This window comes from Corythoichthys intestinalis, chromosome 14 (genome assembly GCF_030265065.1).
Source record: "Corythoichthys intestinalis isolate RoL2023-P3 chromosome 14, ASM3026506v1, whole genome shotgun sequence".
In the NCBI taxonomy this organism is placed as follows: Eukaryota; Metazoa; Chordata; class Actinopteri; order Syngnathiformes; family Syngnathidae; genus Corythoichthys; species Corythoichthys intestinalis.
The window spans coordinates 16139551-16159087 of NC_080408.1; the positions used below are offsets into that span (position 1 = coordinate 16139551).

At 38.8% G+C, this 19537-nt stretch overlaps 2 protein-coding genes across 5 annotated transcripts in view; one reads left to right on the forward strand and one right to left on the reverse strand.

Moving 5' to 3' along the window:
• Window positions 1-19537, forward strand: part of LOC130929535 (collagen alpha-1(XI) chain-like) — a 540279-nt gene that overhangs the window by 133074 nt on the left and 387668 nt on the right. The window lies entirely within an intron of this gene.
• The window catches only part of LOC130929537 (netrin-G1-like), a 144872-nt gene that overhangs the window by 99738 nt on the left and 25597 nt on the right, over window positions 1-19537 (reverse strand). Inside the window, exon 1 of one of the 4 annotated variants that reach the window (XM_057856743.1) lies at window positions 4942-5054. The exons of the other annotated variants lie outside the window; for them this stretch is intronic. The gene's annotated coding sequence lies outside the window, so the exon portion shown is untranslated. Of the gene's footprint in view, window positions 1-4941; window positions 5055-19537 lie in introns of those variants that run through there. 4 annotated transcript variants of the gene reach the window in all.

A 19537-nucleotide genomic window follows, 5' to 3' on the forward strand; every position in this document is an offset into this window, starting at 1 on the left:
ATATATCCATCTTGTGTCTTATCTTTCCATGCCAACAATTTATTTTACAGAATATATATAATTTACAGAAAAATATGGCATATTTTATGGTCGTTTGAATTGCGATTAATTGCGATTAATTACGATTAATTAATTTTTAAGCTGTAATTAACTCGATTAAAAATTTTAATCGTTTGACAGCCCTAAAATAAATATGATATCTATTATCTCCAGTAAAACGACGTTGACGTAGTTTGTAGCGGCTGTCAGCTACAGTCAGGTATTCTTGTGTTTTTTATCCAGCGGCATGAGTTGAGCTAAAGCCGTGAGTTGAGCACTGGCAGCACCCGGGTCTATGACAACCATCTGATCCGATCCAAACATCGGATCGGGACATCTGTAATTTTGACTTGGTCATTTCTTTAGTAGCTTGCAAAATATTTTGCTACTGAGCGTTCTAGGCTCCCAAAAATAAATAAAAATAAAAAAGTAGATTGCGGGAGGTTGTCTTGGAACAAAAAGTAGTGAGCACACCAGCTGTCAAGAATATAGGGGATTGCAATGCTCGAGTGAGCTGCTAAAGATATGGATTCCTTTCAATGCTCATGTCACATGCTGTGTCCATTACGTCCTGTACTTGTTGAAATATCCAATACATGACACCATGCTACCATGGATGAAAACAATTCTGCATAGCTGTCAATTTAAGTCTAGATTCTCTTGCACGACATTGCTTTCGGGGCTGTCGGTGAACAGCTGTCGCATCTCCAGAGACTCAAAACACTAAAGAGCACCAAAGCCGCGCCGAATGCTTGTGTGCTGCTCGTGTAGATGGAGGTGACAAGTTCACCACTGTCAAGGTTGGGGAGGATGGAGAGCACATTTTTTGATTTTCCGTGAAAAATCTTGAAATGAGTTCTTATGCCATCTCAGGTCTTATATTGCGCTTCTTTTTATTGGTGGTACTGCTTTCACAAAGGCCAGAGAATCATAGCGGTCGTCGCCAACAAAGAAATGAAATTGAGATTGAGAACGGTAAGTAGCGTCGTTATTGTGCTTGCTCACCATGTCAATCTGCATAGTTATTAGAGGCATCTATTAATTTCAAATGCCAGCCAGTGTGCAGAATAAAGCAGCGCTCAAATGTCAGCCTTTCATTCAGCATTATATAAAAATCACACCAAAAAGCCACTTCTCCCATTCATTTCTGGCCAGCACACACACATACGCGCACACTTTTTGCTCTTTCTCAGATCGATGTGGCTTGACAACGTGATAGCTGAGGGGGGGAGCGAGCTCCCAACAGTTGCCTGTCATCCTGCCACCGTTTCTGCCTTCAAACCTTTCCACACACTGCAGGATTTTTCTGGGAAAAATACATCACAGTGAATGCAAACATCTAAAACACAGTCTTGCTTGACCTTTCCCCCTGCCTTAAAACACTGCAAATACTTTGACATTTGCGATGAGCTGACAAAACTTTTAGCCAACGTACCCTTATGTGAACTTATACATTTTGGGTGATTGTTCTTTGTGCAAATATACCTTTCTGATCAATTAACAGATGGGTTATTTTATTTCCATAAAAAAATAAAATAACAAAAATATATTATGAAGTCATCATATGATTGTTAAATTAAACTGAACCATAAGTGGAACATGAAGGTCAGGGATTCATTTTTATAGAATCGGAACAGACTCTGGTTGAAGCATGTGAATAATGGCCGCTGTCGAGGAACGTCTGTCTCGTTATTGAAATGTCAAATTAGCCAAGTGTGAGAAACACAGCTCAGCCGTGACGCATTCGTGCCAGGTTTTTTGCCGCCAGACGATGTGCTTTGCCGCAAACGGCAAAGCATCTGAGTCACATGGTTTAGTAAAAGGATTGTCTCTGAATTATCGCATACAGTGGCGAATGCCGGCAGAAGCGGATTTTAAGGGGGTCCAAGGGGCCCAGGCCCCCCCTGGGGGCCGAAAAGTGTCATTGCATGAAATTGACTTTCGTATACATATATATATATATATAAAAGTTGTAAAGCAATAAAACTGCCACAAAAATTAATGAAATGAACACAAAAAAAAATTATAATGGGTCAAAAGTATTTTTCGAACAGATCATGTGACTAGCACCTTAGAAGGTCATTTGCTTTGCATATAATTTTCACAAAATAAATAAATAAATAAATAGATGAGGGCTATTTTATTTTTCAAATGATTTTTTTTTCTTTGATTTTTTTTTTTTTTTTTTTTTGATTCGAGCAACTTTTTGGGGCTTTGAATGATTTAGACACAAATGTCCTACCCATAAATGGCCCAAACACAAAAAAGATTGCTTCAATCAAAGAAAACTTAAGTGTTCAAATTGAAAATTTTCAATCTCAAATATTTTTATTTTAATATATTTTTAATATTTTTAAGTTTTTTTTATTGAAGTGATTTTTCTTTTTGAAAAAATATATATTTTTTGAAGCAACTTATTTTTTGACCGAATAATAGCCAAAATATGGCCCAAATACAAATCAACATTACTTCAATCCCCCCCCCAAAAAAACCTGAATCCAATCATCCAAATTCAATCCCCCCCCCCAAAAAAGCTTTCACTTGCATTTTTTTTTTTTTTTTGTTTCAAAGTTATTTTTGCAAAAAAAATTTTTTGATTGAAGCGACTTTAAAAAAAAATATATATATGTTTCAAATCTACCTACATATGGCTCCGCCCAAGGGATACAATTTTTGACTGGAGTAACTACATTGGCACGACACCGGCAGGCATACCATATCCAATGGTTGACCATCTGGGCGAAAAGTATTGCCTCAGCAGCCTGATTCAGAATTCCCCTCAAGAATGATGGAAAACAAAAAAAAAACCTCATTGTCAACTTATTATTATAAATATTCTTGTCAGTTAATTTTATTGCTGACACTGCGTTTCGGGGTCATCAACATGTTGTGCCCCCTCTGCCCCAAAAGTCAAACTCCGCCTATGAATGCTGGCAAGAAATAGCTCTTGTCTGCTTGATCTAAAATTCAAGCCATTAGGTGGACGGAAAGATGCGGAGTTTGTTAATGTTGCATTGATGGTTACGTACTCAATTCACTACAATACAGCAGCAGTTAACTTTCTCCAATTACATTAAGATGCAATAACATAAGATTTACTCCAGTTTTGGTACTATATGCATCAATTACAATTCATACCAAGGGTCTGACAAAATATCGAAATGGTGATATATCGTGATACTTTGCATCACAAAAGGTTATCGATACGCGCATGCCAAGAATCGAGATATCGTTTTAAAAAATGTGTCAATGTTTAAAAAAATAAAGAACCAGCAAGTTGCTACAAAAATCTTCCACCATAGTAGTGTCTCAGTTAACTCTATGGCTGGTATCGACGGCGCTCGATGTCCAATCAGTTAAGACCTGAAAGGGCGAATGAACGTTCAATCAAAACCAGAGCATTCACATTCACTCTTTCCAATTTTCGGAGAATTTACAGGTCACTTTCTGTTCATTTTAAGGCATTTAGAGGTCACTTCCTTTTGAGTTTGAGTCACTGCCTATTCATTCCTAGGTCACTTCTTGTTCTGTAACTGTTAGATTTGAAGCTAGGTTAATATACACCTAGCTTGGCTAAAAAGAACACGCAGGAAGTCGATGTAGCATTTGTGGAGGTTGGTAGCTGCTCCTGCTGTGATAGCAACCATCTTTATTCAGGGGCAAACAATAGGGTGGGAGGAGTCAGGAAAGTGACATAGAACATAAAATAGAATACATAGACTACGTTGGGGCCGCATGGCCCAGGACAAAGGAAATGCTGACTAGACAGAGGTTATCCTATCAGGTAACTTACTATAATGAAAGTATAAATGTTAACTGTATGCACAACAATTCCAACAGCAACCCACCATCAACAGAAAATGGCCCAAAATCAACCGGAATTGACTGCAAATCAACAGATAATGATCTGAAATGCTCCAAAATTGCCTCATTGCCTGCCATTGTTTGCCACTGACAGCCATAGAAGTGGGAGGAGCCTGTTTGAAAAGGGAGGAGTTCATTCGCTGTCACCCTGCCAATTCAAATGGATTGGATGTCTACTAGGGATAAACTCAAAGCAGAAGAATGAAGATAGCTTGTTTTTGTTTTCATAAGTCGTTTTGTAGAATATCCTAGAATAATTCCTTAACCAGTGTATCGACTAATTCAACTGATTCACTCATTTTCTGAGCTGCTTATCCTCACGAGTGTCACATGGGTGCTGGAGCCAATCCCAGCTAACTATGGGCAGTACAAAATCAAACTCCGCAAATGCAATTATCAATTTACTGTGTTTACAACGCGATACAAATGTACTCAAATTAAGGAGATTAGTATGAAGGTGCAATACAGTCAAATTAAATCCAATTATGACTTGCTGAAATACACTTTACATTATAACAATTTTTTTCTCCAGTTACTATATACGATTCACTTCAATTAGAAAATGTTTTGTTGAGAAATAATTAATCCATTTGTCATACAATTTATTCCCGTTACGATAGTACTGACTTTAATTACGAAGTGATGAGATACAACGCAACCTGATTCACTTCAAATAGGAGATGTTCAGAGTTGCTACAAGTAACTTGACCATGGGGGTAAACAATTAGACAATGAACATGCAAATCAGGCATTTGACTGTTGTTGGCTACACTTTAATTTGCGCGACAACAATAAAATAATGAGTCGATTGGAGCAATAATAATACATCGAAGCAATTTTAAAATTAAAGTCTTGAAACAAAGCAAAGCACAGTGTGTTGAGTAGTCCAGAAAGCACACACACACAATCATCACTTTTCCCTCTCTACTATCTCTATGCATAATTCATCCATCTTTGTATTTACAACCCGCCAAGAATTAACCTGTCACAAGTAGGAGGGGATAATGGCGACATATCTCCTTCTGTCAAGCTGCTCACCTCATCCACGGTGCCCAACCTGAGGCCGGGATATTATGCATCATCAGTTGACAGAAAACAAGGCACAGGGAAATTAAAAAGCGGCGCGGCAGACAAAAGCAGTGGCAGGCGAGTGAAAGCGTAAATGATGGTTCCCTTTACCTCCCCCTGTTGGCATCAGGGGACATGTTGCGTGTCACCGCGGTGTCTCAGCGAGCAGCGATGCAGCGATGAGTCGCCGGGCAGCGCCAGTTCAAAACAGAGTCAAGGGCACCGGGGTGACAGCACGCTAAACGCTCCAACTGTTCAGCGTCTCCAAACAAATGCACGGGTGAGTGAATCCCGTCTTGTTACACCTCTGTGAACGGTCAAAGGTTGGCATCGCTAACTGATTTAGCGAGCACTTAAGAGTGAGACATTCTGGAGGAAGGATGTGACCCAATCATCGTAAAAATAACAGTTGAAGAGGTTGCCTTTTCTCTCTTTGCTTAAGCTGCTGTTGAAAGAGTGTTTAAAACTGGCTATGAGCATGTAATTCACACTGAGGTATTTCTCCCATAAACTCACAATGATACATCCACAATACGTACATTGTATCGAGCAAAATAGTTGATGATCACTCTGATTACAATAGTGCTGCAACGAATAATCGACTAACTCGAGTAATTCAATTAGAAAAAAGCTTCGAATCGAATTTTGCTGCTTCGAGTATTCGTTTAATTAGGGTGATGTTGTAATGGTTTGTTTTAAAAGTGTTTGCATTTAGTTTTATTGATTTGGGTAAATACACTGCTCTCGTGTGGCAACGGTGAATATGATATTACTCATCTAACATGGCTGGATCCAGCCGCACCATGTTTAGACCAACATTAGGTAAGATTTTTTTTTTTATGCATTGGTAATTTAGTTCATAGGTGTATTTAGCAGTTTTGTTTTGTTTTTTGTGGGAATGTGTGAACAATTTTTTGAGAGCATTGTTAAAAAAAAAAAAATTATTGCATTTGAGCAAGCTGACTTTTTCTGTGCAAGTTAGCCAATTGTTCTTTTGTTGTACTGAGATCGTCATTTATTTTGTTTTTTATACCGTTTGAGGCTAAGATCAAGTATTTTTATTTATTTTGAAATGAATGTGCAATCCTGCATATTTTGAAGAAACACTCCGGAATTTTGTATTTGTATTGTATTTTGTATTTAAATGCTCTTTTGAAAGTGCAATGAATGAATTTGGACTTTTTAAGAAGAGAGTCTAGAAAAATTCAAAAGTTATCAGATGAGAATAATTTAATATATTATCAGGAATTGCCAAGGGTGGACTGGCATATGGGGATACTGGGGATTCCCCTGGTGGGCCGGTGGGCCAGCATCGGGACAAATAAGTAGGGTTTGGTGTCACTGAACATGCGCGAACTGCGACCCTGCATTTTCTACATGTACATGGGAAAAAATATGTATTGGGTAGGCCTGTCGCTATAACAAATTTTAGTGTGCGATAATTGATGTAATAAATTATTACGATATGCAATATTATTGCACCCCCCATTTAAAACCCCCCCCCCGAATTTACAATAACCGTGAGAATACAGTATATATTAATAGATCAAGTACACCCATTTAAACGCGATAAGAAATCACAACTCAAAAACAAGACCATGCGTCTTAAGTAAAAGACAACAATATTAATACCGCACAGAAACACAGAATAAATAAAATGTGTTTTTCAAGAAAAAAAAAAAAATACAAATGCAGTTAATAACTTAAGCATTTAGGCCAATGAAAACTTTTCCCCTCATAGCTTCTTCAATGGTGTTCAATAGGGATGCAACCATACAGTTAAGTCACGGTTCGGTACGATTTTCGATAAGCGGGACACAATTTTCGATCTGATTCAATACATTTAATGCTCTGAAAAAAAAAAAAAAAACAACAACAGTATTTTTTTGTTTCTTTTGCAAACGAGCAACAATTAAATTGCCATCAAATAAACATGGATTTTAGTGCATAATATCTATGTGCTTACTTCTTACTGATCTGAAGAAATTTAGTATAAAAGTGCTGAGAACAATCTTTCCTGTTTGTAAAGTGAGGCGGGGCACACTTGATTGCTACAGCTCTCTCAGCAGCTAGGTTTACTACATGAGCAAGACAATCCTATGTGTGTCGCGTACTGAATTAACAATAGTTGCAGCATTATCTATAGTCACTGGTATGGATTGATTTGGCCTTCTTAACTTCCATTCAGTCATGGCGGTTTATAATTCATCGATGTAGGATATGGACTATATGTCCCATAATCACTCTGGGCTCACGTAGCCAATGGCATGGGGCGTAGCACATCTAGTTTGCTATTTCATGACATCTAGAGTGTGCGCGCATTAAAGAAGTTAGCAAACGCCACAGAAGTCACGTCTGCTCATTACTGCACAACACCAGCATATGACAATCGACTTTCATAAACAGGACGAGTTTGAAGCACAGCGCTCTTAATTTGCCACTCAAATATCCGGTGTTGTGCCGAAAAATAGCCGCTCGCGTGAAATGTCACTCCTGATGGGAGGGCCCACACGTCAACAACACTGGCTCGCCGGAGATGGTCTGCAGTCAATCCGGATCACTGACGTGGCCGGTATACGTTGAACAATAGGATATAATGGGAACGATTGGCTCCGGCGCTATTTTTTGCCAGACCTGGAACGAAGATGCATTTTGCGCAGTTGGTAACAAGGAATCCGAACTTTTAACAGCATGTCTGCCGCACGCACGCACGCACGTGCACGCGAGGCGATAAATTGCAGCGGAAAAATTACCACCTTCATTTTTATTTATCGTGCGATAAATGGAATTATTGCATATTGCAACAGGCTTAGCATTGGGTGTAAAATAAGTAGGAATTGGTGACTACAATCAAGCCAACGGATGTTCGTGTTCTCGTGGTTAAATGAGCGGACCCTAAAATTAACACACCCGCGTAATTCAAGCATTACGTTAAATGCATTATGAACGAGCAGCAAGGCAGTTGACTTCAGTGCGCTCACGTTGTTCAAAACTCTTAAAAACGCTAAAATATATAACGCCACCATTGTCTCCAATTAAGAAAGAAAATGAAGTCGCCTGATCTTAAAACCGCTCCATCTACAATGTGCGTTATGTGCACTGTCACGTCAGTACAATATTATGTGATTCCCCTTAGCAATGGGTGGTTTTAGTAGATGGTAGGTTACAGTTCTCATTTTTGTGGCAATAAAAATCCACAAATCTGAATAAATTCTGGCCAAGGTTGATGATTATTAGTAGTAGACCTCTCTGACTACTCCCATACTCAAAACTATGCCATTTTGCTGTAGCAATATTGAGCAAAATGAATCAAAACTCCTATATGTATACTTTGATCAGGTTACAGTTCTCATTTTCGTGGTTCTGTAAATCCCTAATTTTGAATAAGCTCTGGCCAAGTTTGGTGAACTTTAGTAGTGGACTTCTCTGACTGCTCACATACTCAAAACTGCATTTTACTGGACTAATATTAAAACTAATAATAATAATAAAGATTCAAATGTCCGTCATGTGAACTTTGATCTGGTTACAGTCCTCATTTTTGTGGTACTGAAAATCCACAATTCTGAATAAATTCCGGCCAAGGTTGGTAAATATTAGTAGTGGACCCCTCCGACTACTCACAAACTCAAAACTAGGCATTTTTACAATATCAATATTTACAAATTTCCAATTAAAAGTCCGACGTGTGCACTTTGATCAGGTGAGAGTTCTCTAATGGTTCACTCTTGTTATAGTTTATTGTATAAATGACCTGTTTGCATCAAAATTGCTACATGCGTTAAAATCACTGCACATTGTTATTTTACAGTAAGTTTATTAGGGAATTGGGTTATTGTTTACCATATGATTTTTATCAAAACAACATCAAATGCTTTTTTTTTTTCATCAAGGTACAGGTACTTGTGTTGCCGGCTAGATGGCTTCTAACACAATCCAAGTGGGCAGGTCTTTCAATGACTCCTGGGCAACTCCATACCCCCAGTCTGCCCCTAAGAATTACATTGCATATTCGTCGATGAATGAATATTAGAAATAAATTCATCTTGTGAATAAGTTGCCTTCTGCAGAGGGATATTTTCCAAATCTCTGTCTTATCTGTGTAAATTGCTTAAATCAAAGCATTTGTGGACAACATATCACATCACTGTAAACACTTTTTTATTGATGCTCCCAGCAGACGCGGATCAACATTTATTTGGATGGCCGCCTCTGGCCACCTGATTAACGCTATTTTGGACTCCATTTATTCCCCGAGGAAATAAGCCTCCTTTCTTTTGAGGGAGGGGAGGCATCAAAGTGAGCCGATAAACATCTGCGACCACGTAACCACTTCTCACCAACAGCCCCCGCCCTCACCAATGAGGTGAGCTGCCGCAGAAAACAATCAACCTTAACCGAGTGAGGAGTTGATTTGCAAAAAGCAGATAAAAGCCTTTCTCCAACTGGATAAACAATGAATGCGTGGCAGGCTCCCAGCAGCTTAGCAATGTCTCTCATCTCGTGTTTCCATCCCTAAACCTCTGCGGGGGGACCGCGTGCCCAACTGGCAGCCTCCGCTCTTTCATCCATTCTTAGAGAACGGAATAAAGTTCAGCTGCATTACAAGGATCCACCTAGATAGACTCAAAAGACGCCAGAAAAGAAGCGCCTGTCATGGAAACGCGTAGGCCGACGGCACCCTAACTCAAAGCCGGCATTTTTTGGTTGAGATTTTCTGACGGATCTCCAGAAGTGGGAGACTCGTATCCTCATCCACCCTATTCCCGAACCTGATACTTCTCACTGATGTCAGGGTGTGTTCCTGCAGCTTGTCACTATAGACTGTAGGACTGCCAATGTCTCAACACGTTCCCATTGTCATAACAATGATAAGATATCCTGGTTTGATCCCCACATAGACAATTACAATGTGTAGAAGGTCAAAATATTTGTAATAAATGGTAAAAAGACAAAAAACAAAAACCAGCAATGAACTACAGTATGTACTAGCTGTTTTTAGCCTACGGTAAAAAAATGTTTTCCAAAAAAAAAAGTTTGACTGACAATAAGCTCTTTGTACAACCCCCCCCACACACACAAACATGTTTCTTATCAAAGTCTTTCTTTTACAAACTGTACTTTGAATTGAATACAGATGCGATACATTTTTGTGAATGAAGTTATACCCGATCGATCGGGTCCGATCACGTCATTTTCAAAGTATCGGGATTGGCAAAAATATCGCACATGCTTTTTTAAAATATATATATATTTTTTAATTAAATCGTTTTCTAATTATATTTAACGTTACAGACATAATACATTACACTTATCCAGAGTCTTTAGTTTAGGCTTAAGGTAGGGTTATCAAATTTATCCAGATAACGGCGGTAATTAATTTTTTAAAAAATGTATCACGTTAAAATATTTAACGCAATTAATGCATGCGCTGCACGACCCACTCACTCATTGTCGCGCTCAATCTGTAATGGCGCCGTTTTACCTATAGAGACCCTACTCACATGACGTCACAACCACGCCTCCGCGCCATATTGTCCGTCTACTCGTCGTGTTGACGCATTACAGCTACGTAAATTCCTCCTATTATGGCGTGTTTTTCTGCTCGTTAACATTAATAATCAAAATGGTGAAGGCGTGTGTGGCGGTTGGTTGCAATAACAGAGAAGATAGACGGAAAGACTTGAAGTTCTACCGTATTCTGAGAGACCCGGAGAGGAGAGCGAGATGGACTGCTGCAATTCGACGAGAAAACTGGGCTCCATACGATTACCACAGATTATGTAGTAGTCATTTTATATCTGGTAAGATGCATTTAATATATATTTAGAGGGTTTTGGGCTGACAACCACAATTAAGATCATTGCGAGGCTAATCGCCGACAACATACAGTTTCAAATTCAAGATGCTTATTTCTTCCACCGTCATTACATTTTGAATAATATTTAGCTGGTACCAATGAAAGAAGCTGGCCTCGTCTACGGATCATCAGTTAAACAGGTGTGTCCAAACCTTTTGCAAAGGGGGCCAGATTTGGTGTGGTAAAAATGCGGGGGGCTACCTTGGCTGATTTACATAGAACAATATATTTAAACAAATTTTAGCAAGCCCTTCTGTGTGTCATATTTGCTTTTTATTATTTTTCTAAATTCATAATTTCAACAGTCTCGTCTTTGTGGCGTTCTCTTTCGACACTCGGGCTCTTGCGAAATACTGCTGCTGTGAAATCAAACTAGCTTTAAGTTGCTATAATTTCTCGCTGCGTATCTTCCCTGTAATGTTGTCGTACATGTCAGCGTGTCTTGTTCGGTAATATCATTATTGCGTCACATCGAACTCTTTGAAAACAGCGACTGTCTCTTTGCAAATGAGGCAGACACAGTTGTTGCGTGCTTTATTGAAGAAATAGTCCAATATCCACCTATCCTTGAAGCGTCGGCCATTGCAGTCAACTTTTTTTAAAATGAATTGTCGCCATTTTAGAACATTGGAAGTAAAGGGTCACACGAGGTAATGTTGCTTAGAGTGCTGCTCTTAAAGTTTTTCAAACTTTCGTGAGAATAGGATGATTTTGTGTGGACAAGATAATTGTAGATATCAGGGTAGCAGATGTCAGGCAGAGAGGGCGAAGACAGCGGGTCGAAAAATATCGAGTTAGGCATCAAATATGGATCTGGCGAATGGATAGACTGAAGCTTTTCCACATAACGCCTTTTATGCAACGCATCCAATGAGTTTACAGCGTCTGAAAGCACCGGGGCTTCCATGAATTGCACTATAAATTGCACGACAAATTGAAACCATTGAGAATACGGATAAACAAAGACGGACAATATGGTGGCCGGATACAGCGACACGTCATTCTGTGACGTTGGTGAGTAGGGTCTATAGAGAGCTAAAAGGCAGCGTAAAATGAGTAGAGTAAATTTTGGCAGCCTTTGAAGTCTTGTTTTAAATGGCTAACGGCTTACAATCCCTCTCTCTACGATTAGAAATATCGTGGGAAGCAATGTGGGGAAGCAAGGTAGTAATTGATCTTTTTCTTAACACCCTATTATTTTTCCCAACGCAGAGAAGATATATCAATTGGTAGCACTAAGCACAGTCATGGTTGCACTTCCCATCATGCATTTGGGCATGGCTACAGTATCATTTACTGAAAGCTCAACAAATACACTTGATGGCAATATTTAGTCACAATATACAAAGTCACATTTATCCTTTAAGAATTACAAGTCTTTCCGTGGATCCCTCTCACAGAAAGAATGTTAATAATGTAAATGCCATCTTGAGGATTTATTGTCATAATAAATACAGTACTTATGTACTGTATGTTGAATGTATATATTCGTCCGAGTTTTATTCATTTTTTTCCTAGTGCATTGCCAAAATGTATATGATCGGGAAAAATTATCGGGAATGATTGGAATTGAATCGGGAGCAAAAAAAAGCATTCGGATCGGGAAATATTGGGATCGGCAGATACTCAAACTAAAACGATCGGGATCAGATCGGGAGCAAAAAAACATGATCGGAACAACCCTACAAGTAATAACTTCATGAGAATAAAGTCATTCAGTATTTCCAATTTAAAAAAAAAAAAGATATCTATATGCACAATAGTTTGCGTTCTACGTATGTGCATAATAGTATGCTTTCCAGAAAAATAATCATATTGTTTTAGGAAAAATAACTATCTACATTCTGAAGAAAATATTCTAAAGAGAATATATTTTTAATTTTATCTGATTGTGATATATTTGACACTAAAGTCTGACAAGAAAATATATGGTTTATTGAAAGGTGTTATTTTTCAAGATAGGTTGTGTTTTTCCCATAAGTTTTTGATTATGAACATATTTTTACAATGAACGTGTATATTTTCATGAAAAAAAAGTTCATCAAAATTGTTCTAATTCTACAGAAAAATATTGTATAGACTCTAGAAAAAGTTGACCCTTACACCATAAAGTAGCTCCTACAAGAGCAAGCACTAATGTGCTACTACAGGCTAAATTATGTAAAAAGCTTGAATGCGATATTCATCGGATTGCAGTATCATCCGTAACTGTCGGTGTATTCTACACTCATTCCTAAACGATTTGACACCAAACCATTGGCGGTTCTAGGATTTTTCTGAAACAGGGGCCAAATGTAACCCTCAGGGACCAAGTGTTGCTGCCATCTTTGTTTCGTGTTGGTTATGGTCAACAAGGCCATACACAGATTAAAGTAAAAACATATTTCCTTGACACTGTCAAGAAAAGATGAACCAGTAAAGTGTGTAATAATACTAATGACTAATTACTAATTGAACTGGTAATACTAGGTGCAAGTAAGGATACATGGAACAATAATTTTATTCACTTTTTTGAAAAAACATTTTAAACACAAAAAGCAGCATTAAAGTTTGAAGGTGCACAGTGTAAGATTTTCACCAGTTATTCATGAGATGACCATAATATTTCAATAGACATTAAAGATTTTTTTTTAAATACTTCCAAAACAGATCTCAATGGTTTAACTGAGAATTTACCAATTTAAAAGATGATTTACGCGTCGCAAATTTGTTCCTGTTTTGCTTCCGTGTTCATCATCAGCCAATCACGAGACCAGTTCCCAGTCTTCATCCGTTTGCCACAGCTCTGTACTCCCCGTAAACTAAGGGGCTGTTTACATGGTGGCTCTCCGAGAAGACGAAAAATTTCAAATTTGCTTTTATACGGGCTCCGTTCGAGCAATGTTGCAATTCCACATGAAAATGATGTAGTATTCATGCCAGGCCCTAGGGGGCAGTGCAGATTTACAAGGCTACAGCGAATGATGCACTTGACCCCACCAAAGTTCCTCAGCCCGGAAAAAAATATGCCCGCCCACTCGAAGCGATGGCATTTTTCTTTTGTTCCAAAAGGCACAAAAATGGAAACATTCAACATATTTAATCTAAAAATATTATTAAAGCTGACATTCCGCCATATTTGCTGTTTTTAATGTTTAGTAGCACCGCTGCGCATGCCCAATGTGACGTGTACGAGTGCTGACGTTATCGGCATGGTGTCGCGCCACGGGAGCCTTTGATATGCATGCGGAGATAGCCCCCTTCAATCCCCCGCAATCGAATTCTTCCACTTTGGAGGGTAGATTCCCAATTTTTCTTCTTCGCCGACACCATATGCAAGCGAGTCAACTCGCAACACAGTCATTGCGTCTTCGTGTCGCAGAGTCTCCATGTAAACTGCCCCTAAGGCCGCATCAACTTTGACAAACAGTCTGAATTATGTCTACCACTCAAGCAAAAAAACGTCGTTACAAATCTCATAAGATTCAAGACAACAAGAGAAGCAAAACAAGGATATGCATTCCTTCGGCATGGTTGTGCTATGTCATTTAGCATGGTGATCCATTGACTAGTGAAACAATAACATTTTTACGCGTCTGTATATTCAGTCAGTAATGAAAATTAAAATGGATGGAGCAAATAAATATTCTTTGTGGATGCTGTCAATGCATTATCAAATGATATATTTATTTGCCAGTGTGCTTATACATTGAGAAAAGTAGCCCTCCATCCCTCACTTCGGTCATGGTGACATAAACTAACTTGGACTTCGTATCACAGTTCTTTTAATTGAATTGAAATCATATTGTATGAAAATTAAAAATAATATATCCCTTTTGCAGAGGACTCGTCGCTTCCCACTTAAAGTTCTTTTTCTGCAGGTTCTCCACTGTGAAGCGAGTATTTTAGCAACCCGAAGGGGAAGGGCATTGTGTGCTAGTCAATATTTTTGATCTAGTTGCAGTACCCTTTTTGGCCATCGATCCTACATTTGGCACCTTCAACAAACTGTAGATACAACATTATCTCATTCTCTCTCACTTAAGAAAAGAAGGATTTGCTTATTGACTTGCTTTATGCTAAAATGGGGCCTTTCAGGGGCCACTGCCCCTATGGCCACACCCCTAAAACCACCACTGCACTGAATACAACTATTTTCTAACCATTTTGATAATTGATCGGACTTAAATGACATATCACTGATAATTTTCATTTAATCAGTTATTCGTATTGATAGTATCCTTCTGTAACCTCCTAAAGCTTTGTCCTACAGTCACTCTAAACCGATTTGATACCAAACATGACTATTTTCTGATGACTTTGAAAATTGTTTGGATTTTATCTAAGTAATTAAGGATACAAAAATTCAAATATCGGGCTCAGAGCGTCGATGCATATATTCTTCTAGTATATACATAACAAAGTTTCAGATAAATCTATCCATTATTAGGAATGGATTACGCATCAGAAAACAGTACCTCCAATATGACTCAATAAGATAATAATTAATCGGTGACATGGAAATTGGGCCTGAAGCTTGATAGGTACTCCCTTCTATAATGTCATATTTTAGAAATTCCGATGCATATTAACTCAAAAATAGACGGCTCCTCGTTTTCCATTGTCTAATTAAGTACAAATTAATCACTAGGAAATTCCTGAAAATAGCGCCGAGGAATAGATTGAAAATATACAGTGGGGCAAATAAGTATTTAGTCAACCACCAATTGTGCAAGTTCTTCTACTTGAAAATATTAGAGAGGCCTGTAATTGTCAACATGGGTAAACCTCAACCATGAGACACAGAATGTGGGGAGAAAAAAAACCCAGAAAATCACATTGTTTGATTTTTAAAGAATTTATTTCCAAATTAGAGTGGAAAATAATATTTGGTCACCTACAAACAAGCAAGATTTCTGGCTGTCAAAGAGGTCTAACTTCTTCTAACGAGGTCTAACGAGGCTCCACTCATTACATGTATTAATGGCACCTGTTTTAACTCATTATCGGTATAAAAAACACCTGTGCACAATCTGAGTCAGTCACACTCCAAACTCCACTATGGCCAAGACCAAAGAGCTGTCGAAGGACACCAGAGACAAAATTGTAGAAAGACTGTATCTGCAATAGGTAAAATGCTTGGTGTAAAGAAATTAACTGTGGGAGGAATTATTAGAAAATGGAAGACATATAAGACCACTGATAATCTCCCTCGATCTGGGGCTCCATGCAAGATCTCACCCCGTGGCGTCAAAATGATAACGAGAAGGGTGAGCAAAAATCCCAGAACCACACTGGGGGGGCTAGTGAATGACCTACAGAGAGCTGGGACCATAGTAACAAAGGCTACTATCAGTAACACAATCCGCCGCCATGGACTCAAATCCTGTACTGCCAGACATGTCCCCCTGCTGAAGAAAGTACACGTCCAGGCCCGTCTGCGGTTCACTAGAGAGCATTTGGATTATCCAGAAGAGGACTGGGAGAATATGTTATGGTCAGATGAAACCAAAATAGAACTTTTTGGTAGAAACACAGGTTCTTGTGTTTGGAAGAGAAAGAATACTGAATTGCATCCGAAGTACACCATACCTACTGTGAAGCATGGGGGTGGAAACATCATGCTTTGGGGCTGTTTTTCAGCAAAGGGACCAGGACGACTGATCTGTGTAAAGGAAAGAATGAATGGGGCCATGTATCGAGAGATTTTGAGTGAAAATCTCCTTCCATCAGCAAGGGCATTGAAGATGACACATGGCTGGGTCTTTCAGCATGACAATGATCCCAAACACACAGATAGGGCAACAAAGGAGTGGCTTTGTAAGTGGCTTTCAAGGTCCTGGAGAGGCCTAGCCAGTCTCCAGATCTGAACACCATAGAAAATCTGTCAAGGGAGTTGAAAGTCCGTGTTGCCCAACGACAGCCCCAAAACATCACTACTCTAAAGGGGATCTGCCCGGAGGAATGGGCCAAAATACCAGCAACAGTGTGTGAAAAGCTTGTGAAGAGTTACAGAAAACGTTTGGCCTCCGTTACTGCCAACAAAGAGTACATAACAAAGCATTGAGATGAACTTTTGGTATTGACCAAATACTTATTTTCCACCATGATTTGTAAATAAATTCTTTAAAAATCAAACAATGTGATTTTTCTGTTTTTTTTTTTTCCACATTCTGTCTCTCATGGTTGAGGTTTACCCATGTTGACAATTACAGGCCTCACTTATATTTTCAAGTGGGAGAACTTGCACAATTAGTGGTTGACTAAATACTTTTTTGCCCCGCTGTATAGAGTACACCAGCAATAACAACACTTACATCAACAACATGAGCTGCAACTTGACGGACCTTCGGCCTGTACAAAAAAAAATTCTATGAATTATTCCTAGGAGAGAAAAATGCTGTCTAAAAGAAAGTCTTGTTTTCTAGAAAAAGAATCATAACTTGCAAAAATAAAAGCCTATATTTGTCAGACACTATAATAAAGAAGTATTTTAGCTAATAATCTCTGTGTAGTATAGTGTGAAAGCTGTAATCCTCAGTGAGCAAAGTGATGCATTTGCTCATGTCATCTTAGCTTATTATGTTTTACGTTTGGCCCGTGGGGCTAACCAATCATTCCAAAGTCTTTTGTCTCTACGATTAAAAGGAAATTAGAGGCAAAACGCCACCAAAATGTCTCTGCTTGCATTGAAAAAGCTGTCCGTTTGAAAGCCTCATTTGTTTGAGATCAGTACTGTTGCATTATTAAACAGCCCTTCCAAGTCAGACTTCATAACTCATGACTATTTCAAGCACCAGACACACACAAAATAGACAACTTTGTTGAAAGCGAGGACAAGGCAGAATGACGATTCAGCCAAGATTCTTTGACCGCAGTTTACACGTCATTAAGGTAGAAAAGCAACTCCTGGGCAGGAAAACAGCTCATCTGTTTGGCGCTTGTGGGCTCCAAGTCCAGGATTGACAAGCATTTTGTAAACAAAGGTCTTTGATTTGGATCATTTGTGACTCCTGTCGGGCATTTACGGCTTTCTATTTGTGCTGTTGCTGGTTTTGCTGGAGCTGCAATAAACGTCGACTCAAATGAGTTCAAGAAACTAAATTCTGTGCTTTATGAAGAGTGAAAAAAGCAGAATTTAACACAGACGAAATCATTCGGCCGATTAGAGTGAAGTATTACCGATACAAAACGGTGACGTCACGTACCGTAATGGTCGACAACGGGTCGCCGCATACGTTTCTTCAACACAACGTGGCCGTGTCAATGAAAAAAAATCGGTTTATATATATATGTAATACATATATATTTCTGTCTCCATCCATGTACCCGTTTATAATGCGCACCATGAGTTTACCAGTTGATTTTGGGGAAAAAAAGTGCGCGTTATATTCGGGAAATTACGGTAATTTACAGAAAAATATGGCATATTTTATAGATGGTTTGAATTGCGATTAATTACGATTAATTAATTTTTAAGCTGTAATTAACTCGATTAAAAATTTTAATCATTTGACACCCCTAGTAATAATTTATTTTTTTTTTTTAAATCAGTCTCCTATTTCTTGTTTTCTTGTTAGTTCACAGGATTCTCGGACCAACCTTTTGCAAACAAAGGACTTTGATTTGGCTAGTCAGTGAGTGATGTTGTGTTTTTGAGTCATTGCATGTGTAGTTCAGTCCTGTTTTCATACCTGTTCTTTTATAAGTCTCTCATTCGATGCCTGCTTTTTGTAAACCAAATAATTTTATTCACCTTTGTCTATGCCTGATGCACATTTGAGTCCATTTTTTGTGATGTTACTGGTTTTATTTTAGTAGAGTTCTACTTCTTGTTCCCCTGACAGGACTTTCACTGTGTCTTCATCACTATGCAGCACCACACGCTACATCGTCTATCCCTGCTAAAGCCCAGAGCTGCTTAATTTTTGTCTGCCGTTTGTTTTGATGTAAAGCCCATCACGTCCCTTTTCTCTCCCTCTCTCGATCCGATGGTGGCATTAAACGTCTCAGCGCCATCTGGAGCCACCAGCACCAACACGCTGCTTTTTAAATGCTTTTAATTGGTAAATATTTACGAGCAACAGCTCTCAGCGGGGCTTCGCTTGGAGCTTGTTTTAAGCACCTCTGCGCTCCCCGACGTCGATGCCGTCTTTGATTGGGAGTGCAGATAAATGCAACCTGTGGCTCCGCTGTTGACAATAGCCACTAAATAACAAATCAGACTCTCTAAGGTCAGGCACTTTATTAGCGATGCCTTGTCACGTGGATTTTCATTTTAAAAATCTTATCAGTTATGGCACAAAGGAAAGAATGCTGCGTTAGTAGAAAAATGGCATTTTAACCATGATAGCTTTTTCTACTGTCCAATTTGTAGTAGCCAAAATTCATTCATTCATTATCCATACCGCTTATTCTCACAAAGCCCCGGATGTGTTGGAGCCTATCCATGGTTAGCTGATGTGGACAGTAAGTGGGGTACACCCTGACAGAGGCCCAAATTACTGGAAAATGGTAAATAGATACCAGAATTTTTCCCAAGGTGAGGCGGGGGAACAGAGGCTAGGTTCATACTACAGGTGTTAATGCACGAATCCGATTTTTTCGTGTTTTTCGGACTAGAGTGAGGCATTAACTTGACAGTCTGAACGTGACAAGTCACATAAAAGTGGACCATTTCAAATCCGATCTGAGTCACTTTCGTTTGTGGTTCAAATCCAATCTGGG